The sequence below is a fragment of the Lissotriton vulgaris genome, chromosome 6 (assembly GCF_964263255.1).
Source record: "Lissotriton vulgaris chromosome 6, aLisVul1.2, whole genome shotgun sequence".
NCBI lineage: Eukaryota > Metazoa > Chordata > Amphibia > Caudata > Salamandridae > Lissotriton > Lissotriton vulgaris.
Window position 1 is genome coordinate 1381322926 of NC_141694.1, and position 26271 is coordinate 1381349196.

Below are 26271 nucleotides of genomic sequence, written 5' to 3' on the forward strand. Positions count from 1 at the left end.
TCTGAGTTACTGAACGGTGGGTAAGTTGCTGAGTTCCCGAACAGGGTGTAGTGGTAAAGGCACACTTCTCCAGAATTAGCGTTGTTGTAAATGTCCCTCTCTTCTAAATACCCACTGTTTTGTGCCCCTTGTGTATGGCGATTTCTGTTTCACTTATCGTCCTGCGTCAGGCTGATGGTACTGGTTTTGCTTATCCCCCACCGCCCTTGTGGGCTTCCTCTTCACATTGCCACAGCTGCCACACCTGACACAGTTGCCACAATTGCCTCTCTTTGCACTTCCGCTTATTTGGCCTCTTTTTTGGTCTCACACTCTGTGAGGGTTATTGCTCATAGTCGTGCTGGTGCCATTTTGGACTGGCCCGCTGGATCCTCCAGGATCGGAGCGTACATTCCATTTGGTGCCCTCACACCCTTGCACCCTTGCTGCAGCTGCTACCTATTTGCCTCTTCCTTCCTCCCCACGTATGTCTTGCCGCTCGCAGATGCAGCTGCCTGTGTCAGAAATTTCGGGTTTATTACTGGGGGTGATCGGAGTGCACACATTAACACCTTAGTGCTCTTGCTTTGGGCAGCGTAGGTATCACTTTAGCTTTTGGAATCTGCACCATTTTGGGCTGTGATAGTTTTGCTTCACTCCCTTTTTGATCATGGGTCGCTGGTCTACCCGGACATCTAGCCCCCCCGGTACGCTACAATCCTCTGCAGTTAGCGGTTCTCTTTTAGGTCATTGGACTCAGGCCCTGCTTTGGGCTGTGTAGGTATCGCTTCCACTTTCTTTCCCTTTAATAGTGGGTCATTGGACTCAGCGCCATTTTGGGCTGTGCTGGTTTTGCAACACTCCCTTTCCGTTAGAGGGTCTCTGTACCACCGGGCATCTAGTTCCTCCGTTCACGCACAACTCCTTATTATTGTCTCATAAGCTCTCACCTCTGTTGGGCATTACAGACAGACAGAGTTGGGGGTGTCAGTCGGACACTATCGCATCGCAGCAGCCACGCCCCTGGCTCACGCGTGTAAACATTTACGCCATCTTGCTGACTCACCCCCATCCACTCTACCAACTCGTTGCCTTTTTTTCCGGTGTTCGTCTGTCTGCACACGATTGTCTCGGCTTATTTGGCTAACTTGTTAGGTTTATTGGCTGGCGTTACCAAACCTCCTTTTCTCCTAGATGCAGGCAGTTTCGGTTTCTGTTCAGTGTTTTTTTCAGATCCCCATTTTGGTGCTCTCCCGTTACTCCATCCCCCTCCGTATTATGTTGAATTTCAGTCCATTGCTTATCTATGGACTCTTTATTTCGGCATCTTTGGCATCTGTTACAGTTCCGACTCACCAAAATCCTTTTTGGGCGCTTTTCCTCACGCTGAAACTCTTGGGATTGTTGTTTTGATCTCTGTTCTGACGGAGCGACGTTCTTAGGCAGCCATCTGCTCTGCCGGCCAAGCCACGCCTACTTGAATTAAACATTTTTAATTGATTTTTCTTCTTCTATTCTAAGTGATGGGACGTTGTTGGATCAAATGCATCAGCTCTTCAATAGTGGTGAATTTATTGTAACCTAGAGTTTGATTTCAGTACTGAATGGGGCAACATCTACATTGAAGCACTGTGGCCCCTGCTTATGGCAATACTAGACATCAATATATGGATGACAGACACTCGAACAGTCCCTTCATGTGTCCTCTCTGGAGGATGTTTATTGGTAGAAGCAGTACTTCATGCACTCTCTATGGAGGACGTCTATTGGCAGACACAATTTTTTAATTTCACTGTTAAGATTTTACTATATGTGCTAATTTGTCTGAAACACATTTCCTCATTGGACACCACTTTATCTCTTGCATAATTAGTCAAACAATAAGCATTTACTAAACCGTAAAAATAAATACTAAGAACTCAAGTTAACCCTACCATCCAAAGCATATCTTCCTCTTTCTATAGCATAATCCATATGCTTCAACTAGTGAACCATACTTAATTTAACAATATTGCTCACAAAAAGGGACTAGTCAAACAAGTTAAATATCAGTTTCAAACTGTACAGCAGCATAAACAGTACTTTTTATAATGCAATTGCAGCATAAGAACCTGCTGAGAGTTTTTGACATCTTCTTGGCAAAGAATTCCCTACCCCTTATCAAGGGTCTAGTACTAATCTGTGATCTATTTCTCATCCCAGTTACCAGTGGAAATATGGAGCTTCACCAAGATTTGTGGATGAGATTACAGTTTGGTAGCTATCGGCCACATGCATCATTGTTGCCGTTTGCGATTCCTAAATTGCGAAAATTAAGGAACGCAATTTAGAAATCGCAAACGGCAATGCATGAAAAATTCACATTTTTATTGCAATTCGGTATTTTTCCTTCATTGCGATTAACAATTTGCGAATCGCAATTAAGGAAACCCTTCCTATTGATTCCTATGGGCCAAAAGGCCCATAGGAATGAATGGGAAGGAATTCACATTTTGCGAATTTCATTTTGCGAATCACAAAATGTGAATGCAATTTCAAGGGTGCAGGGGGGGTCCAAAGAATCCCTCCCTGCACCCCTGAAACTTAACTTTAAGTGCAATTTACACACACACATGACCTAAGGACATGTGTGTGTAAATTAAAACTTTCAAATATGCAACTAGTGCATGTTTGAAAGTTTTCGGTAAATTAGCATGAAGTTCAACTTCATGCTAATTTACCCCTTCCAAATTGTGAATTCGCAATTTAAAAATAATCATGCATTGCATTTAAGAAATCTCAAATTGCGATTTCTTAAATGCAATTGCAATTTTAGAAATCGCAACATGGTTGCGATTGCTAAAATTGCGAAAAGCATGATGCATCCAAAATTTGAGAATTGCATTCGCAAACTGCCGAAAATTGCGATTCGCACTGTTTGCAAATGCAATTTTCAATGATGCATGTGGGCATATATTTCTATTTGAATTGAGCAGAGTTTCATTTTACTTTGAGATTAGGTACTTTTCCTAATGTAAACACAGGGCTGGACACTTGTGCTCTGATATTTTCTCTCAGAAATATGACTGATGTCAATGTCTATCAAATTTAAGTAATATCTTGCATTTAAATATGTTTCCTTTAAAATGTTGTACCTTAAGAAGTTAAATGAGTTTCCATTTGGGATTACAGTATTAATAATCACAATACAAAATATATATTTCAAAAGTGTTGATTACTAATTTTGAAGAGTGTCTATTCGAGAACTGGTGAAGATATTGCTGCGTATGTGAATGGCACTTCAATTATTATGATAGTTCCAAAGTTCTTCACCAATAATTCAAATTGAATATGCTGCACAAACAGGCTACTATTTGGACAGTGGTCATTATAATATCTAACATGTTTATGTATAATTTCAGTATTACCTAATATCGACTTCAATTCTACAGGACAGTAACTGTGTGTTTGGGGGGGGCAGTTAGTGTGAGTAATGCAAGTGATGCAATTGGTAAGGAATTGGCTACTTTGCGACCCATTGCATTCATTGTATGTCTCTGTTATACAAGAGTCATGTTGTCAGATAGTGTCGAGTCTGCTGGTGAAAAGCCTCAATGTAGAGACTGTGTAAAGGGAATATGAACTATTGAGTGCTGCAGCTGCAGGTATCCTCCTCCTCCTCCTTTTCCTCCTCCTGCTGCTGAACCTGTAGGCACAATCGCAGTTTACGGTACGAGTTTTTTCGAACTGGAGATATGCAAAACACATTTTGCTTAATAATAATTTTTAATAAACAGTGTTTTGTATTCCTCTTCACTTCATTAACAGGTGTTAGAATAATCATTTTTACAGTGTTCTAAAGATGTATGATTGTACCAGATTTGCTGGGATTAGAACCTATCACCTTGACACCATCGAATTTGTCAGCTGCTAATGTTCAATACAAAGAGTACACCTTGTATATGTATGTATATATGAATAAATATATATATATATATATATATATATATATATATATATATAAATACAAAAAAATATATGAAAGAACACCGCTCCCTTCTCCCTTTCTTTTCTTCCAAAGCATGTAGTAACTGGCTAAATCCATCCATGTACCCAAAGATAAGAGGGTCATGCCCCCAATCATCAATTCAAAGAAACTCTTCGGGGCTCCCAACCCTGCAGTGCGGCCTCAGCTAAGAGTTTCTTTGAATGTATATATATGTGAGCAAGACAGGGGAAACGTGTAGCAGCACAGCAATCAAGTGAATAAAATTTGAAAAGTGTAACGGTGTGGGTGTCCAGTTTTTAAAGGAGAACTAGTGTTTGTTTTGGATATATATACCGTTGAGAGGTTAATAAATCTGCCTTGCCGACAGCCTGGGGTCCGTGTCTTCATTTCGTCGTGCATCGGAAGTGGTGAAGATTTGTGGTATATATATATATATCAATGCTCGAAGGTGTCCACCTTTGAGTAGCACGCGAACAGCAGCTTGGTTTATATTTAGGTGAGGACGGAGATCCACTCGTAGACGCCGCTCCGTACGGGATCTGCCCGACGCGTTTCGAAGCTCCATATGCTTCTCTTCAGGGGCTTTAACGGAAGCGGTGTGCGCAACCGCCGACCCACTTCCCCATTTTATATATAACACACCCACCGATGGGAGGCTCAAATGAGACTGTGCATTCTGGGAAGTTTGGTCCGGGAAGCACACAATCAAGTCCTGTAGGGACTCCACAAGTGGGCCCGTCCTCGATTCCAAGTACGACTGCTGCTTCACTTTCGTGACCCCCAGGGTACCGGGGTGGTGCATACTCCGCGGCTGGACGGCCGCCTATAAATTAATGCTCGAAGGTGTCCACCTTTGAGTAGCACGCGAACAGCAGCTTGGTTTATGTATAGGTGAGGACGGGGATCCACTCGTAGACGCCGCTCCGTACGGGATCTGCCCGATGCGTTTTGAAGTTCCATATGCTTCTCTTCAGGGGCTTTAACGGAAGCGGTGTGCACAACCGCCGACCCACTTCCCCATATATAGTGAGTGATGTCACTGACCATGTCATGAGTGATGTAATATGTGATGTCATCAGCAGTGCATTACACGCGCAAGTTATAGTGAGTCCAACTAACTATAACGTGGGAATTTCAATGGTTTTATGCCAGTAAAATTTCCAGGTAACTATAACTGGTGTGAAACCTATGGTTTTTTCAGTGAATATATATATATATATATATATATATATATATTGTGTGTGTGTGTGTGTATACACAGACACGCACACACACACGCACACACACACACACACACACACACAAGGTGTACTCTATGTGACATTTGACACATTTAGTAATGGCTGTTGGTAAGTAAGGAGAGATTATTATTTCTTCGATTTACCAAGTGTTCTTTCTTTTCACTGATATCTCAATACAATGGTTTTAAATGAAATTATTTATCGAAATGAATATTTATTTCGGAGCTTCAGAGTACTATAGCCTCTGAATCATTCAGATAAGAAATGGTAAAAAGAATAAATGACTCCGTTGAACAGTAGTCTAACAAGTGACTCCTATTTAAATGCAGTTTTAATGTTCTGAACTGACATTTATAGATGTAAGAAAAGTTCATTCTAAGGACATAAAGCATTCTTAAACTTTGACCAAGATCTGAGAGACAGGAGTATAAATCGGTATAAAGGGACAGATGTAACGATGCTACTGGGCTCAATTTATCTCATCGGATATCACCTGTTGTTTTATGATGACTTAAGTGAGTCCCATAGCTATAATCTATGTTCAACCAGCCAGGCTTCGAAACTCCCCATGCATATTTCAAGAAAATGAATACGCTGATTGCAGTTTTCCCTTGGCACACATTCAGAGCTCGGATTCATATTGCAGACCTCTGTGTCTTGCATCTGAAGACTTTCTCCATGTCCTAGCTGCTGTGGTGGCCTACTTGTCAGCAGACAATTTGATATAAATATATTGTTTTATTAGTAAAGTAACATTTACAGATCAAAGTCTATATGGTATGCGCCGTGTATATATTGTGAAACCATATTTTGTGACGCAGTATTAACTTGTAAGGACATTAAATAACGTATGATTATTCGAGCTCGTTTCAAAGTACCAGTCAAAAATGTCGAAACATATGTTTGATTATTGACATTTCTCTGACAGACGTTTACGATGGAGTGTTTCTTCTTTTTAGTTCACCTCTGCTTCATCATATATTATATTGTGTACGATATACAATATGTTGACATATGTAAGTCGATCCGCAGATACCGGTGTCTGCATTTATTAGATGAGTTCATCCATCTACAGTCATGAGTTGCTATTGCATCACACCCTATTGATTATTCCTGTTCGATTATCAAATAAAGTTGATCTTTATTCATAGACAGTTATGATATTACAATTTTGTTGTTGCCAGGTAGAATAACACTCGTAAAGGTTCATCATGGAGTGACGCAATAACGTGTGACTGAGTGAATTTCCTAATATTTCAAAGTAAACTCATTTATTGACAAGAGATGATTTATAACGTGAAATAACAGGTAGTAGGTAATCTCACTTAGCCGATGCCAGCAAACATTCGAGTTAATTAATTGTGGTAAATTAAGTTACCTTAAATATTGATGTCATTTTGAATGTCAACTTTTATGTTTAAGGCTAATAGGCCTGTTTACACATTAAACAGTTGCCTTCAATTAGATGTTTTTCTCTTTCTTCCCACTGCAGGTGCTGTAATTTTCCAGAAGCCTTCTGTTAGCTAGTGAATAGGCATTTTTTATGCATTAGATAACTGATAGTGAGGTTCTCACTGGGAGCAGAGGAAGATGTTAGGAAGGGCGATTCGTGGGAAGGGCTGTCTTAACCACAATATTATGTTTAGAGGAACACATTAAGGACATAATCATTTATGTTATGTTATGTTATGTTAAAATGACTTTTATAGCACATAGCTGCCCCAGCAATGGGGCTTGCCAGAGCTAAACCAAGAGCACATGATACTGGTACAATACTCTTGCCGAATTGAAGTGATCTGAAGATGGAGAAGCTAAGCCGAAAAATCCAATAAGAACCATTGTAAAGTTGTGAGCTCCCACCATTTGGAAGAAAATGATTGGTTCCTGATAGTGGTGACGAGATGCAATGTTGCAAGTATTATTTTGTTGAATTATAAATGTATAATAGTGTGTGTTCCTTGGACTAGAAGCAGGGCCGGCTTTAGCACTGGTGGCGCCCTGTGCGACAATGTTTGTTGGCGCCCCCCCAATGACCACCTCCGCCACGGATTCCGTCACTACCATCATTTGGCAGTGCCCCTCTAGTCTCCATAACCACTTTCTCTTAGATTAATCTAGTTTTATAGTGCCACTCATACCAGTTTAAGATGTCAGCACAATTTATAATACACACACATAGCACAGAGACAAACAATCATCAGTATGTAATTAGGATATAGGAAATGTTACATAAGACAGAGGCATACAAGGTGTAGGAGTCACATTTCATCCATACTGGTAGGCAGTATAGTTAGTGTCCTTGGATTGGAAATGCACAAATTCTGAATTTAAAATGTAGCACCACTGTAGGGGTTTTCTTTAATAATAAGAAATGATTTCTACCCAAATTAACCCTTTTGCAATTTTAGGACAAGGAAAGACTGGGCCAAAAATATATAGCTCTAATATTTTCCTTGCAGTTTGCATGCAGCTCTCTGATGGCAGTTAATAGCTCACTGTTCTATATTAGGATTTTAACTTATAAACTGCAAGTACCAAAAGGATCTCTGACAAAAGCGGTAACCCATATTGACCTATTCATTTTATATGCATGTTATGATGTGAATGGAACTCGTTCATTGCAGCAGGCATATTAACCCTCTGCGCTATGATGAGTCAAAACTTTCAGCTCCAGTCTCTCTCCAGGAAGAATGCTAATCACTGGAGTTGTCATTTTTATTGATGCCTAAAAATTGCTGGGCCATGGAGCATGCCATCTGGTGCTTTTAAAACAATGAAAATGGCATCCCCACCCCAAGTCAGCACCCTGTTCGTTGGCACTGATCGCACCACCCTAGAGCCGGCCCTGACTAGAAGCAGCAGATCTTAGGGATCTTATCTGAGAGACTCTTTCTGATTTTGAGGTGAGAAGTCCCTTCCATCCGCTGCTAATCTCCACTGCTTGAGATTTGCTCATCAGACACCTTATCTTATTTCGCATGAAATAAAATGCCATTTTTGCCCAATGTTCCTTAATTTAGATTAGGGATTTTCCTGTCTGGAACACACTTGTGGCATATTCTGCGTTTTATTTGTAATTGTTACTAACATGTTATTTTATATTATCTTGAAATAGTGACTTTTAAATTATTTCAATCTTTTATAATGGTGACACATTGTCATATGGCCGGGATGCCCGTCACCCCCTCCCAACACAATCCCCAAAGGATTGGAAGTCAGACGCAGTCTTGAACTTTTGGAAGGCGGGAGGGAGTCACCCTCCCGGCCGTATTTATTAAAATTTGAAACAAAATTTAAAACATTAAATAAAAGTTTCATAATCATGTACAATTTTACATTTATTACATTCTGATGAAGACATGTTCTTTGGCTAACCTTAACAGATCTCTAATACAAAGGTTTCCTAGCCGAGTCTAACATCCTGCAAATGCATACATTCTAAATTAAAATTGTACATCCTAGCATTAAGGGCCAACGGCAAGGTCTTAACCGGTGTCAGATCCCTACTACCAAACTCTCGCCCTCACGGTGTGAGTGGCGCATGCGCAGAGGACTGTACCCTCATTGCCAACTGTAATTTCCCTTGTCTTGGTGGGGGCCCCCCTTTCCACTCGACTCCATCTTAAAGGTCGTCCGAGTTCCCGTGTGAGGTATCTGTAGGAAGGACAGCGTGGACTCCGCCCCATCCCCACACTCTCTATCCGCCGTCGCGGATATCCGTCCCCCGGGAAATTAGTAGGAGGGGCATATAGCCGCCTCCTCCCCTGGAAGGGGCCTATGGCCATCTCCCCTTAGGCGACCCATCCTTATTGGGTGCCGCCTCCCCGTGGGAGGGGCCAATGGCCGCCTCCCCCCGGGCGCTCCCATCCATAGTGGGTGGTGCCCCCCTCTAGGGACCTTGAAATTACTGCTCACCGATCATGACCTTACCGCCCGACCAAAAAATAAATACGACAGTTGTTGACCTACTAAGGAAGGAAAATATTCAGCATATCTAATTGTATCACGACTGTGTACTCCTAAAAGAAAAAACAGTATCCTACAGACAGAAGACACATCCTCAACCTAAACATTCATTTACTTTTATGCAGAGGAAAAAGGGCCTATCACAGCAAAACTTTATTGCAAAACAAACATTGCCATAAGGGGCTGGTGGGTGGGTCAAAATTGCTGCTTGTTCCGTCAAGGGCTCACGAGCAACGAGTGGGTGCAGCCTTCAGAGCACAGGAACAAGAGGACGCTTCTTCGGATTCCCGCTCTATTTATTCTTCTGTGGGAGGGCGTGTACCCTCCTCCGGTACGCCTACCGGGCGTGGCCATCGGTGTAGGTGTCTAGGACAACCCCTCTTGGGCGGGAAAAGGCACGCCCCGGCTACGCCGCTTCGGGCATACCAGCCGAGACACGCCCCCCGCCCAAAATGGTTTCCCGGGAGGATCGGGGCACCCAACCATACGTTCGGTGGGACCGAGTGGTCGCCCCTTTCCATATGGCCGGGATGCCCGTCACCCCCTCCCAACACAATCCCCAAAGGATGGAAGGTCGGATGCAGTCTTGAACTTTTGGAAGGCGGGAGGGAGTCACCCTTCCGGCCGTATTTATTAAAATATGAAACAAAATTTAAAACATTAAATAAAAGTTTCATAATCATGTACAATTTTACATTTATTACATTTCAATGAAGACATGTTCTTTGGCTAACCTTAACAGATCTCTAATACAAAGGTTTCCTAGCCGAGTCTAACATCCTGCAAATGCATACATTCTAAATTAAAATTGTACATCCTAGCATTAAGGGCCAACGGCAAGGTCTTAACCAGTGTCAGATCCCTACTACCAAACTCTCGCCCTCACGGTGTGAGTGGCGCATGCGCAGAGGACTGTACCCTCATTGCCAACTGTAATTTCCCTTGTCTTGGTGGGGGCCCCCCTTTCCACTCGACGCCATCTTAAAGGTCGTCCGAGTTCCCGTGTGAGGTATCTGTAGGAAGGACAGCGTGGACTCCCCCCCATCCCCACACTCTCTATCCGCCGTCGCGGATATCCGGCCCGCGGGAAATTAGTAGGAGGGGCATATAGCCGCCTCCTCCCCGGAAGGGGCCTATGTCCGTCTCCCCTTAGGCGACACATCCTTATTGGGTGCCGCCTCCCCGTGGGAGGGGCCAATGGCTGCCTCCCCCGGGCGCTCCTATCCATAGTGGGTGGCGCCCCCCCTCTAGGGACCTTGAAATTATTGCTCACCGATCATGACCTTACCGCCACAGGCCAGGTAGTTGACCAGCTATCCGGCCCCCCCAAACTCCTCCTCAAGGTCATGCTTCCTCAAACACCTTAGCCATGCTATGAAGTCTCCTATGAGTAAAACATTCCCCTCCCGGGACAGGTGAACCCCATTATTCAGATACATGTGATCACCCCAAATACACCCATGAGGGATGCTATGCAACTGCGCAGAGCGAAACAATCTACCAATTTTATTGTTTACCTTCTTCACCGAATGGTTCAGTGCTGACACCGAAAGGCCCCCCCGCCATACTTTCCTGGGAATCATGTGGGACCAGGCAATCGTACACCCCGGAATTCTTTTTGCCAACCAGCTAACAGCAGACAAAACTTGCTCAAACAACACTCGTCTACCCAGCGTCACCAAGTCATTGCCCCCCAGGTGTACTATGACTACAGATGGCGGTGACCTTTGCCGCCCTAAGAGACCCTCAACAAAAGACTCGAATTGGTCAAAACAGAGCCCACCCTTCCCATGGAAGGTCACTCTGTACCGGTATTCCCCAGCTGCGCGAGTCGCGTCACCTGCTTTGAATACGTCCCCGGCGCGCCTCACGTATGAGTGGCCCACGACCCACACCACTCTCTCTTTAGACGGTGATCCATGACCGCTGGTCTCCTGGTACTGGGTCGACTGCAAATTCCGCCCCGCGTGACAGGCTCGCGAAACTGTAATTCAAAGAAAAGACAAGAAGCGTGAGTGCATGTCAATTGACTTACAACATGTGCAATCGCACATACCTTCTGGAGCAATTCGAGGACCATCGTCCCAACTGTTTCACTTCATCCGCACTCTGACCCCTGGCTGTAGCCTCAGTAGCAGCCCCTATCCTAAAGGAGTGGGTCCCAAAATCGCTCGGGTCCATGCCTGCGGAAGCGATTGTCAGTGCTAGCACCCTCTGGAACTGAAACCTCGTCAGTGGGGTGCCATCCTTGTGCATCAGCAAACCCCCCCCCCATGTAGCAGCCCTCAGTGCCAAGTATTCCTCTATACACATTATCGGGCACGTGGGGGACCCCCGCTTGCGCTGCACAATAACACTATTTCCCGTAGCCCCCTGGTCGGTCTTGGACCTGGCTATCGTGACCACCATCGAATCACCCCTAATTAGGACGTGATCCCTGCACAAGCCTCCCTCAACGTCTTTCTTATTCCTTGCGACCAGTTCGCTCACCCGCATAGCCCCATGGAACGCTAATGCGAAAGCTGCCCGGAACAGAACTGCTTCGAAGTGGGAGGAGCATGTCTCGACTAGTTTTGCCATGAGTAGGGACAACCTTTCTAAGCCAATCGGGTGCCTCTCATCTTGCTTGCGACCCTCAAGGCGCTGCCAGCCGCTAAGGGCTTTTTTCGCCAAAAAGGAACTTGTTGGGTCTTTTATGCCATGCACCTGCGCCATAAATGAAATGGCCACGGGGGGCGTGGCTTGGGCGCCGATGGCGATGGTCGCCTGAGAGCTCGGCTCCATGACTGAGCCCGGAATTATCCTGAACATCGGAGGCTGAGGGGCACCCCAGACCCCGCATTCGGTTGAGCGAGGCGACGACACCCTCCCGAGGGCCCTGGTGGAGTTTGGACGGAGGTGGCTTTGAAGAAATGCCGAAGTTTGCGGAGTGGCGGAGTGCGACCCAATATGGCGCCCGGACCCCTTTGTCCCCTTGATCGAACCTACGGAGTTGAGGAGGTCTCGCGGGTGTCGCCCGGCACCCGGCTTCACCAGCCTCAGTTGTTTTAGACATTGGACATTGGCTGGTTCGGACCCTCTACAGCGGGACCATACTCGTTTAGACGACCGGGCGGGTGCCCACGCGTTAGAGAGCACCGGGCACGGGTGCACTCAGTTCTAGGCAGTGGTCGGCACCGCGACTCCGCAACTAGCTGCGAGTTCCTGGCCACCCCAACTACATGGATGGCGCGACACTCGGGCGCCACAGGACAACCGGGGGAGTTGGTGGCCCTTCCCCCGGAGCTATAGTGGGTGAACGGGCCTGCCCGACTCGGAGACGGGTGTCTCCGCCCCCTTATCGGTGCCCTCGGACGCCGTGGCGGTGGCGTGAGCCGAAACGGCGGAGTCTACACAGGCTCTGGAGAAGGAGATCGCCCATTCCGGACTGGAGGGCGAAACCCCGGGAAAGTCGTGCTGGACACTTGCACACGGAGGCGACTACTCCGGGACCTTTGCGGAGAGCCCCTGGCAGCATGGGGAAACCTAAAGGAGCCAAGGGATCCAGCCAGGCCACCTCGGACTCTGAGGCCCAGGACAAGGAAGAACATGGAGATCCTAAAAGACCTGGTGGTGCACCACTCCAGCAACAATTCGACCGTGTACTGGAAGCCATAGAGGCAACTCGGTCGGCCCTACAACAGGACATTGCCCAGGTGGCGACTGGCCTGGGCCTCCTTAGGGCAGACCACGGTAAACTCTCGGACCGGGTCAAGGAGGTGGAGAGCACGGTGAAGACTATCGAACCGGCGCAGAGAACCCTGGCTGCGACGATAAAGGATGCCATGTCCCGAATCGAGACCCTCGAACGGAGGGCGGAGGATGCGGAAGGCCGAAACAGGAGGAATAACATTCGGGTAGTGGGCCTGCCGGAAAAGGTTGAGGAAGGCGATATGGTGCGCTACCTGGAGACCTGGCTCCGAGACACGGTGGTCCCGGAGGGCCTGTCCTCCTTTTTCACTCTAGAACGGGCCCACAGAGTTCCAGCGCGGCCCCCACAGCAGGGACGAGCCCCGAGGCCGGTGGTGGCGCGGTTGCTACATTTCCGAGACAGAGACCTGATCCTAAATGCCGCCAGACACAATGGCCCGTTCCAGGTGGCAAACAGCCAGGTGAATATCTTCCCTGACTATACCTACGAGACGCAGCGCAAGCGGTTCTCCTTCCTGGCGGTTAAGCGTGAACTCAGGAGTGAGGGCATCCAATATTCACTCCTATTTCCCGCGAGGCTCCGAGTCATTGTCGACGACAAAACCCAGTTCTTCGACACCCCGGAGGAGGCCTGTGACTGGCTCGAACTGTACCGAACAGGGAAGGATGGTTACAACGCCTCGACCCATCAGGCGGAGGAGCCGGAACAAAGGAGGCGATCTAAAAGGGTCAGGAACCGCCGCGGCCGCACGGGAGGACCCTCGACAGCGGAGACATCATCTGAGCGGAGGGGAGTGCTGGAAGTTCTGTCGGAACTGTCGGGAGCAAGGGGCGAAGACGTCGAAGAGGAGGAGGAAAACCCGGGTGCTCGGGGGGCACCATCGGACTCGGAAGACTCAGTGGCAGACAGTACCCACACACCGGTGATCACACCGAAATCGGTGGAGGACCTTTTGGACGGACAAGGGTAATGGGATAGGTTGCCTTGTTTTGGGTGGGGGCCCGGCAGGGGGGAGGCGGCTGCCGTTCTTTATTGCTGACAATGGAAGAGGGAGGGTTGGGAGGCTTCTACTCTTGCCCCGAAAGATTTTGACACGGGGGGGCTTATCATAGTCCTGGTAGCCTGGGCGACGAGGGCCCACTGCCTCCGCTCAGCCCGCACCTGGCCCATAAGGCCTTCCTACGGTGGCGACCGTAGGACTAGTGGGGTTTTTGGGGTTGTTCTCCGTAGAAGTTTGGATGGGATCTAGATGGTGCAGTTTGGGTCCTGTTCTGGGGTGGTTGGGAGGGGGTTTTGTTGGTTTTTGGGGGGTTTGGTTCTGGTTGGGGAAAATGGCCGCCGACAGCGCTGGGAGGATTGATGTTTTTTCTTTGTGGGGACCCAGACGGGGAGACTGTGCAAGAACACTTTGGGACAATGGCTGATGTTGCTAACTTGAAATGTATTACTTGGAACGTGAGGGGGCTTCACACTATGTCTAGGCGTCACAAGGTCCACGCTTATTTAGTGCGTAGGGGAGTGCAAATGGCGCTGCTGCAGGAAACGCATCTGAACAAGGCGGAAGGGGCGGCGCTTCAGCGTAGGTGGCGAGGGCAGGTCTTCTCCACGGCGTACTCTGCTTATGCCAGGGGGGCGCTAATATGGATCAGGGCAGGAGTCCCCTTCCAGGTCACGAGGACAGTGTTGGACCCAGAGGGGCGCTTCGTGGCCATATCAGGCACGCTAGGAGGGAGGGACTTGAATGTTTGCTGTGTGTATGCCCCTAATGTGGACCAGACTGCCTTCCTTTCCGGGTTATCGGGCTCGTTGGCCCACTTTTTCACCGGTCCCCTCCTGCTGGGGGGAGACTTTAACTCCGTGGTAGATGTAGACATAGACCGCTCGCATCCCCCGCTCCCCGACTCCCCGGTCCGGCGGACGGCTAAGGGCCGTCAAGATTGGCAGACCCGCTGGGGTTTGACGGACATATGGAGGGCGCATCACCCCGCGTCTAGAGATTATTCGTACTTTTCGAGCCTTCATGAGCTGCATGTCAGACTGGATGGCTTTCTTGGTTCGTCCGAATTAGTCTCGGCAGCGGTCCGATCGGAGTATTTATCGCGGACCATTTCGGACCATAACCCCCTCCTGCTGGACATTCGCTGGTTCCCTGGGACGCCAGCGGTACCCACCTGGAAGATGCGCCCCGAGATCCTCGAGGACAGTGTCTTCAAGGCAGACCTAGGGGAGAGAATCACGGATTATTTTGCATCCAACGGCGGTTCCGCGAGTACTAGGGCGTTCGAATGGGACGCTTTCAAGGTGGTGGTGAGGGGGTACTGTATCTCTAAGAGGGTGGGCATGCGGCGTGTTATCCTGGCTGATTTGGACGCAGCGGACCGAACGCTCCGCGCGCTCGAAATTAGCCGACCCGGACGCCCGGAATTGCAAACACAAACGGTAGAGGCGAGGGAGAAGGTGGCGGTGGAGGTCGAACGGCTCCGCTGTTTCGATTATAAGGCCTACACGGTCCGATCTATAGCGGAGGGCGACAGGTCGAGCGCGTTACTGGCGTGGTTGGCCAACCCTACGCGCCAGTCCCAAACGACGACTAGGATGCGTAGGGCGGATGGGACCGAGGTGTGCACCCAACCGGAGATTCTTACTTGCTTCCGGCATTATTACGAATGTTTATACCGCAGTCGCTCCGCGCGTGACCCAGACCGGCTCGATAACTATCTTCGCCCGCTGGAACTCCGCACAGTGGAACAAGAAGTGGCAGACACCCTGGGATCTGACATAGGCTTGGGGGAGATCCGCGGGGCCATCAAACGGATGGCGAGGAACAAGACCCCGGGCCTAGATGGCCTGCCGGTGGAGTTCTATGCAGCTTATGCTGACCTTCTGGCCCCTCGTTTACTGGTGGTCTACAGGGAGGCGAAGAGGCTGGGTCGCCTCCCCGGCTCGATGTGTGAGGCGTTGGTGGTTCCTCTCCTCAAGCCAGGCCGAGACTCGTCTGACCCGGGGTCCTACCGTCCCCTCTCAATGCTGACGGTGGACTACAAAATATTGAGCAGCATCTTGGCCTCGAGGCTGTTAGGACATATGGGCTCCCTAGTACACGAGGACCAAGCCGGTTTCATCCCACGGCGAAATACGACCATGAACATCCGAAGGTTGTTTCGCTTGCTTGGGGAACCATTTGTGGATGCCCCGTCCCCGGTAGTTTTGTCGGTGGACCTGGAGAAGGCGTTTGATAGCCTGGAGTGGGACTACTTAAGCGCGGTATTGCGGAAATTCGGCCTCGGGGAGGGATTTATCAAATGGACAGCAGTTCTTTACGCTTCCGCTTCAGCCAGGGTTAGATCGGGCCCTTTGATTTCATCGCGATATCCGGTGGAGCGTGGCACGCGGCAAGGGTGTTCCTTATCCCCGCTTCTTTTTGCACTAGCGGTGGAGCCACTAGCGATGCATCTTCGCTCGGGAGCCCACTATACGGGCTTATGGACAGCGGCGGGCCCGCATTACGTCTCGCTCTATGCGGACGACCTGCTGCTCTTCCTGGAAGACCCGGTCGACGCATTACGGGGAGCGGAATTAGCGCTAACGGAGTTCGGAGAAGTCTCAGGCCTACGAGTGAACTGGTCTAAGACCTGCCTCTTCCCGATGCGTAGGGGTGTCCCCACTCCGGCGCTAAGTAGGGGGATCAGATGGGAACCCGACTGCTTTAAATACCTTGGGGTATTTGTGTACCACGACCAGCCCGACCTCCTAGACGGAAACATTGCCCGTTGCATACGAGCACTCCGAGGCAGCATGGATTTTTGGGCCACGCTGCCGCTCTCCGTGGCAGGACGCATCGCCCTGCTCAAAATGGGGGCGCTCCCCCGACTATTGTATTACTTTCGGACTTTGCCGATCTGGGTCCCACCGGCTACGTTTCGCCGCTTGCGTTCTATGGTGGTCGGGTTCCTTTGGGGCACGGGCCGGCGGCGGGTGGCCCTCAATACCCTGATGAGGCCGAAGGACGAAGGGGGGCTCGCTGTGCCGGACTTTGAGAAGTACTACCTGGCGGCGCAGCTCCAGACATACACCCAGGAGATAGCCAGGGAGTTCAGAGGCCCGGAAGACGGTAGAGGGACGGGTATAGCCAGGCACGTCCTCTCCTTTATCGCGCTGCGACAGCATTTAGTCCTTCGGGACCTGTCGATGGAGGAGCGGACTATCCGACTCTGTTGGAATCGGGCTCATAACAGAGGTCACCTGCGGACCCCATATGCACCTGAAATACCATTGGGGATGCTGACGGCCCTCCCCCACGGAGGAGACTGGTCGCGACTGGCGGACTGGGAGGATTCGGGTTTACAGCTCGTCGGGGACCTGTATGAGGACGGAGTGCTCCTGTCCTTTCAGGATCTCATTGACCGCTTTGGGATCCCCCGGGGCGACTTTCTGCTGCACTCGGCCATTGTGCGAGTGATCCAGGCGTACTGGCAAAACGGACTAGAGGAACCTCAGTTGTCTCAGGTGTGCCAGTATGTAATGATGTCGGCGGGCACAGTGAAGGCGGTCACTTGCCTTTACGGCAGGTTGATTACCGAGGGGTTGTTCCCTCTCACCACACTGAAGTCCCGCTGGGAAGAGGACATCGGTAGGGAGATCCCGGAGACGACCTGGTCCCAGCTGGTGAGGCGAGCATGGAAGGGTACACGTAGCGCCCGTTTCCAACTGGTCCACTACTATGTTCTCCATAGGGCGTACCTGACCCCGGTTAAGATCAGGCGTTATTTTGCCTCAGCCTCGGCGGAATGCCCTAGGTGCCCGGCTCAGGAGGCGGACCTCCTACACATGCTATGGGCCTGTCCCGGATTGACGTCCTACTGGCAGGAGGTGGCGGCGACTTTAGAAGAGGTGACGGGGAGGCACTTATCGTTCGATGCGGCGGTAGGGCTACTGCACTGGTTCCCCCATACCCCCCGGAATAAAATCACCAGTAAATTTATAGACCTGGGGCTCCTACTGGCTAAGCGAGAGGTGACCAGGAACTGGAAGGCACGTGCTGGTCCTACGGGCAGCAGATGGCACGGTGAACTTTTGAAATGGGCGGCGGGTGAGAGCGCGCTGCGATATCAGTTGGCTTGGAGGCAAAGCAATGAGAAGGCGCAGGAGGCCGCGTTAGAATGGGAAACGTTGGTGCAGGCCCTCAGGGATTATTGTACCCCCAGCGACTCCGAAAGCGAAGAAGCAACTAGACCCGAGTCCCGTTAGACACTAGCATTAACAGCACTATTACCTTCCCCGAGGGTCAAGCAGTGGATCCTACAGTGATAAAACTCCCTGGCGCTGATGGTGGGGGGGGGGGGAGGGGGGAGTTTCACAATGACTGGTAGTTTGAGGGGGGGGGTATCTTTTTGGGGGTTGGGGTTTGTTTAGAAAAGCAGATGACGGCAGTGTGTTATCCGGACCAGCTCCAGCATCCTACTGACCCCAGCTACATTCGCCGCCCAACCCCAGGAATATGGGCCGCTTGGCTGTATAGCAATGCTATGGAAGGGGGTCGGTGGGCTATATCTTGTAAGAGTTGGCTATAATATGATGCTGGTCGTTACTGTATTGTTGTACTGATTCCTGCAATAAAAATATATTTAAAAAAAAAAGAAATAATAAATAAATGAAATGGCCACCCTGTGCCTATTGGCCGTTGCCGCTGATCGGCCTTCTCGGTGTAAAGCTACCAAGAACCCCAGGAAGGATTCCTCCTGACCCCAGTTCTGACTCCCTGTCGGGCCCAAAAATGTGCAATAGGAACGAAACGCTCCTTCGTATGCTTTCCTCGTCCTGGGGGCTAAGCTTGCTGCCACGTGATCTTGTAATCCGGGGCACCGATTAGCCAAAGAGCTTCGGGGAATGGTGCCGCCACTAGGTTCGCTGTAGGTAGATAACCCCTGAACGCCTGCATATGTGAACGAGAGAGTGCATCAGCTGCATGATTCAGTACACCTGGCACATGTTTCGCCCTAAACTGTACATTCAGTCTCATGCAAAGCAGCACAACTTCCTTCAACAATCTCAAGATCCATTTGCAGCGTGCTGCCTGTTGGTTAATGCATTCGACCACAGTCATATTATCAGACCAAAACACCACTGCGCGGTCCCTGAAGTTGTCCGGCCATGCCATCAGAGCAACCCAAAAGGGGAATAACTCCAAGAACCCAATGTTACCTGTGAGACCGCTGGAGTGCCACCAGGCCGGCCATGTTTGCGCCGACCATCGATTACCTAAGATGGCGCCAAATCCCACGCTCCCCGCCGAGTCAGTCCACAGACCTAGTTCATCTGACGACACTGGCGGCTTGTTCCACACGACTCAACCGTTGAAGTCCGCCAGAAATGCCAACCAAATGCGCATATCCTGGCGAACCTCTGCCGACAGTCTCGTACGGTGGTGCCTCTCTTTGAGACCGACCATAACTTGTGCAATAGAGCGTGAGAAAGGGCGGGCCATAGGTATTACCCTCAAAGAAAAGTTAAGCTGACCCACTGTTTGCTGTAACTGGTGCAGGGTCACTTTCTCTTTACCCAGGCATTGCATCAAGGAAGCCCTAAACTTGGCCACCTTTTCTATCGGTAAACGGAAACATCCCTCCACAGAATCGAGCTCAATTCCCAGAAACTCCAGTGAAGTAGATGGTCCAACCGTCTTACCTGGTGCCAGTGGGACTCCAAACTCCCTCATGAGGATGCAGAAGTCGTGCAGCGCCTGCGCACATTTCATATCGCCGGCTGCCCCCAAGAACAGGAAGTCATCGAGATAGTGCATAACATGCCTATGCTCTGTGGCCTCGGTGAATGCCCACTCTAAAAAACAACTGAACATTTCAAAATAGGCACAAGAAATGGAACAACCCATAGGCATGCATTTATCCATGTAATAACTTCCTTGAAATGCAAAACCTAGCAAGCGCTGATCCTGTGGGTGTACCGGGAGCAACCGGAACGCCGATTCAATATCTGATTTCGCCATCAGCACCCCGGGGCCCAGGCGATTCAACATGGCCACGGCCTCATCGAACGAAGCGTACCGTACTGAACAGACTTCTGGGTCAATGGCCTCGTTCACCGAGGAACCCCTTGGAGCAGACAGGTTATGGATAAGCCTAAACTCCCCCGGGTCTTTCTTCGGGACCACCCCTAATGGGGAACAGATGAAATCCGTCACTGGTGGGCGATGAAAAGGCCCTGCCACTCACCCCAAGCTGACTTCTTTCGCAATTTTTCTCTCTACCACACTTGGATTATGTTGCGCCGATAACTGGTTTGTACAAAAGGAGTCCCCTCGAAAATCCCCCGCCGGGATGCGGAAGCCGTGCAAGAATCCCTTCCTCAACACCCCAGCGGAGACATAATCAGAGTATTTGTTTAACAAAGGAGTCATATGTTATGTTATGTTATGTTATTTACATTTTTAATGCGCACAGCTGCTCCAGCGAAGGAGCGTCCTGGCGCAGGGAAAGGTAGACACAACATAACACAAAATCCAGCAACAAAAAAGCAGAACACTTAAAACAGGGAACATTTAAAACAAGAAGGTTTTCAGGGCCCTACGAAAGGATAATAGATCATCCATGAGGCGGATTTCCAAGGGGAGCACATTCCAGAGGGTAGCAGCTTTCACTCGGAAGGAGCGACCCCCCATCCGGCTAAGTCTAAAACGGGGGACAACCACCAAGGATTGTCCAAGGGATCGGAGTGAGCGGGTAGGAACGTAGGGAGAGAGCAGTTTGTTAAGTATCACAGGTGCCGACTCTCGAAGAATTTTAAAAACCAGGCAAAGAGCCTTGAATTGAATTCTCTTGTTTATCGGGAGCCAGTGCAGGGACCGCAGAGTATTAGAGGTGGGGCAGGTCCGGGGCAAACCTACCACCGCCCTAGCCGCAGCGTTTTGGACTCGCTGTAAACGAAGGATCTCAGCTTGGTTCGCTCCTAAAAGGAGTGAACTGGTGTAGTCCAGCCGAGAGATAATCATTGCTTGAATGACCAGCTGTCTAGTCGGAGATCAACGGGTGTAGGCAATTGGTCACAACGATCTACCTCACTCCTGCTTGAACCCTCCCTTTACTCCCGCCCCGCTATTTTTCGATCTACATGAACTCTCCGGGTGTGAGGAATTCCCACAGCCCGCACACACATGCTTGAACCTACATGTTCCTTGCGGTCTGTTACAGTTGCCTCGATTGAAGCCCCAACAGACCCCCCGCTTTCCACCATTCCCGCCGGTTTTCGGCTGGTGATCGCCACCGGCGCCTGCTCGAAAGGGCACCGCGGGCTTTTGGCGGGAAACCCCTGACCCACTCCCGCCCGGCGAGGATGTACATGCCGCCCCCGGCAGGAGCTGCTTATGCCATGAGACCGAGTCGAGGCAGTACCATGTCAGAGAGGCATCATATTCTTCTGCTTTCCGGAATTTCATGTCATAACCTTTCCATTCCTCTCCCTCATACATTGCATAAAAATCCATTATACGAGTTTGATAACAAGACAGTTCAGTTAATACCTCGGGTTTACGTTCCCCCATAACTGCAGTAAATATTGCAAAGGCCTTCGCCCAATTCGTTATTGTTTCATCCACTCTGAACTCCGCCATCTTGGCGCGCCAGACGCTCGGGTGCCACAAATCTTTCTGGGTTTTAGCATATTCCATCTTGCGATGGTCAGTTAATAACGAAAACATATTGACATACTTGTCTCCCCATATTAACTCTTTTGTGACAATCGGGATGTGCTGTGCCACCCTCTCCCGCCTTGAGGGTAATGAGCCCTCCCCCGCCATTGGCAAAGCGAGCTTACCCAGTTCGGTCGTTGTTCCCGCCCTTTTCTCGAGACCAACTGCCGGTCCTACCGGTGTCACCTGTGGGGAAACAAGAGGAAGATTCGCCTTCGCGGCATCACGCGACTGCCGCAACTGCTGGATTAGTAACTTGGCCTCTTCGGCCGTGTCTCCGGGCGCAGTAGCACCCCCTGCCTTTTTATTGAGCCATGCGGCCAACTGGGTGGCCAATTTAGGAGGCATATCCTCATCGTTAGCGAGGGTGATCACAACCGGGATTGGTTGACCCGCGTCTGGGATTGGTAACGGGTCGTTATCTGGTGTGACAGGGATGACCGGGGGCACCTCAGGGACCGGAACCTCCCCTGCAACCGCCCTCCTCTTGACCCGCTTCCCTCTACCCTCGGGGACAATTCCGGGCAAGGCCGGGCCTATTACCTTCTTAGGGTTACCAGGATTGTTCAGTGCAGCCAGTTGCTTTTTGACGTCCGCCAAACCTCGACCGATCGCTGGGACTTGTCCGATTTTCCGCTCCATGCCAGCCATTCGGTTCACCAACATGCGTAGCACCTTATCTGTCTCGGAACCCTTTCCTGCCTTCTTGCCAGCCATGGTTTCGATTATCTGCTCCGAGTCGATCAACACGGTCCTGGACTCTTCGCCTTTAAGTAACTGAAAGAGAAACACAAGAATTACAAGTTCTCAAAATTGCTGCTTGTTCCGTCGAGGGCTCACGAGCAACGAGTGGGTGCAGCCTTCAGAGCACAGGAACAAGAGGACGCTTCTTCGGATTCCCGCTCTATTTATTCTTCTGTGGGAGGGTGTGTACCCTCCTCCGGTACGCCTAGTGGGCGTGGCCATTGGTGTAGGTGTCTAGGACAACCCCTCTTGGGCGGGAAAAGGCGCGCCCCGGCTACGCCGCTTCGGGCATACCGCCCGAGACACGCCCCCCGCCCAAAATGGTTTCCCGGGAGGATCGGGGCACCCAACCATACGTTCGGGGGGACCGAGTGGTCGCCCCTTTCCATACTTACTGAACTAATGATTGATTTGAACTAAGGGTTTATAAATGCTTTAAACACACTACAATTCTGCTTGTGCTTTCCTGTGAAGTACTAATTTGGTCTTCACTGTTTATGATAGCTAGTATGAATGATAGCTTTTTAGCTATTCTCCTTGTCAACTAACATAGGACCATATGACTATTGGCTGGGGTAATATGATGATTATGCTCCATGTTTGATATACATATGGAGGAAAGACATCGGAGCTATCTGCAGCCATGTCCAGGATCACCACAGTAGGGAAGCTTTTTAGGACATGCCAAAAGAAGTGTTCCTCTGCCTCATTCAATTTCTTCTCCTCAAATAGTTATTTCGTAGGATAAGGGCCAGTGCAACAAACATATTCACCAATATTGTGGTGAAAGCGCTAGGTCTGTGGTTTACTTTCATATGAATGTATGCTGTATTTGGTTGTTCTTGTTTGTTAACCTGATAAGCAACTGCTGATGATGGGTCTGGACAGGTGTAATTAATGACCACCTGGCACACCCCGTTCTGCAATTACAGGAGTTTGCTACAAGTGATTTGGGAGACCGCAGACTAACAGCACCACTTACCTGTTACTCGCCGAACGGAGGGAGAAGCCGCCACCGCCAAGAGTCACCAGCCCACATTACTCCGCGTCGCCGCTCCGGGACCACAACTCCCGGCAGGACTTGCGGCGGCGCGTAGAGTGACGCGCAGAGAGGGCGCGAAGGGGCTAAAGGCGCAAGGAGACCGGCAGAGCGGGGGAGACCGCAGACTAACAGCACCACTTACCTGTTACTCGCCGAACGGAGGGAGAAGCCGCCACCGCCAAGAGTCACCAGCCCACATTACTCCGCGTCGCCGCTCCGGGACCACAACTCCCGGCAGGACTTGCGGCGGCGCGTAGAGTGACGCGCAGAGAGGGCGCGAAGGGGCTAAAGGCGCAAGGAGACCCGCGTCGCGGGACGCGAGCGGGACGCCCGGGGCGAAGCCCGGGCAAAGGGCGGGCCCTCTACGGCCCTCATCGGCACGAGGAGGCAGGGGCAGGGCCAGAAACCCTGCCAGAAGCACAAGAGGCAATCTACGGACCAAGTAAGACTGATTCGTTTTTAATAGCCCCTCGTTTAGTATCAGCTGCCTAGGCTTTGCGCTATACTAGTTATAATGTCGAAAAAGAACCAAGTACCACAAGCTAATAACATGAAGAACTATTTGGTACAGACTGTGGAAAAAATCAACTCACAAAGGAGAGAATCATTGGGTCTTAGTCAGTCACCTGACCTACGTTGCTTATCCCCCTCCTTAACCCCATCTCCTGAGGATATAGCCTCTTTACAGACTTTACCCGATGCTAGCTTCATGTGTCCCACAACACTGGAATCCGGCCCTATGACCAGTAACGTACCATCCGGATCTGGCTCCGAGGTTCTCTTAGTGGACCTTGGGAATCAAGGGGACAGTGATGAGGACCAGGAAATTCTTGCATCTCCCACCGTTGATGACACCTCAATCACTGAAATTCCTTCCCGTTCGGATTCCGGGAAAAATAAAAACCCGCCTAGGCGGGGTGGACTAAAATCTGGGACTAGGAGGAAGAGGGTAAATACCCCAAAAGCTCCCCCTAAGGAGACCCGAGGGGGGCGTGCAAAGCCTACTAATAGTTTTGACGAGGACTTAATCGATAGACTTACTGAGTTAATTGATTCGAAAATTAAAACCATTGTCAAGCCTCTGCTCTCAAAAATTGATAAACTTCAATCCGAGATTAAAAAGTTGGGAGGGCAGATGAACAAACTAACTGAGGGAGTTGATTGTGTTATGACAGCTGTGGCAAATGTGGCAAATATGGGTAATAGCAGAAGGCAGGATGACGATCAAGAGAGGGTAAATCCAGTTGTAGCCCCGAGTAATCCACCACCCCAGCATCTTGACCAACCCATTAGCGGTTCTGGCACTAGCAGAGGGGAGGGCTCCTTATCGGTTGAGATACCCCCTGCTCAAGATCAACCAACTGACCCACTTCAATTTATTGTTGAAGCCTCCCCTGTCGTTCTAGTTCTGGCTAACGTTCCACCACTAGAAGCGGGTATTGAGGAATCCTCATCCTCCCTGTCTAATAAAGCCCTACAGTGGCTCACAACAAACATGAGATTAGCTCCAGGGGGTGGGCGGCAGCTGGCCCAGGAAATTAAAACAGCCAAAAGGGTCTCATGGCTGGGCAATCGCCCTAAAAAATTTAAGGGGGATTGTGTAGCAGTAAGTTTTACTCACACAGGGGTGTTACCCAACATCCTAATCAACTTACTCCCACCACAACGCAGGCAGGGCTCTGTTGTACCATTGACACTTAAATTCTTTTATGGTGAACAACAGAATGTCACATACCCTAAAACACCAGCCTTTGCTTGGGATTCTAACCCTGATACACACCACAGATGGGGTTTTGAACACACTCGCAACACTGTGAATCATTCAGTACCCCAAGGGTTTCAGAATCCTTTTGCCCAACCCCTCTTACTGTCCAATCGTTTTGCACCCCTTTCATCTCTAGACCATAATGATTGACTTCAGTCAGAACACCTTGTAAAGTCTAGGACCAATGTGCCTGTTTTTAGTATTCTTACCTGGAATATTGCCGGCATTAAGTCTAAGGCAGATAATGCAACCTGGTTAAACTTTATATCTAAGTATGACATTATCGCCTTTCAGGAAACCTGGGACACTAACAACACCTTTTCTCTTGATGGCTTTAGCTACTTTAGTATTCCTGCCGTGGCTAGCTCAGCAGGAAGGGCTAAGGGGGGCCTGATTAGCCTGTTTAAACTTGATATTAAGGGCTGCCTCAAGTTACTAGCCTCAGGTTCAGAACATTGCCTTATCGTTGAATTGTCTCGTGCTGAGTCTCCTAATATTTTGTTTATTAATTTTTATAACTCCAATGCTGCCGATTGCACGTTATATAGCCTCGGTAGATTGGATGATTTCCTGTCAGTCTATAGTGAGGATGTTAATGTATTTGAAATCATCTTTCTAGGAGATTTTAACATACATCCCTGTTTGCTATCATGTGTTTGTGATGACGCAGACTCCCCCCCGAACAGTGCAATGGTTCATCTGGCGCACAACAAGCAGGGGGATTGTCTAGAAAATTTTCTTGCTAGATGGAACCTATATGAATCTAGTTGTGGGGAGGGGGAGGTTAGGGCCCCTACTTTTAAGGGCTCAGACAATGGCTCTATCATTGATTACATTTTTATCTCTGCATGTTTTTTATCCAATGTTTTTATGTATAGAACTGTGATATCTGCCTTTAGTGACCACAATCCAGTTTCTCTGGACCTAGGAGAGGGTGAACTATTAGGACGCATCCATGGTTCAACTTTTATGGACGGACCACTTAAAGTTAAGGACCAAAGACGCAGACTCAAATGGGACAGTATAACCCCAGAACCGTTTATTCAGGAAGTTTTGTTAGAGGCTGAGGAAGAGGTTGGGGTTTGCCTATCGACTGACGCTAATGATGGGGATGTCATTCTTGCATTTACTAACATATGCTGTAAGATAAACGG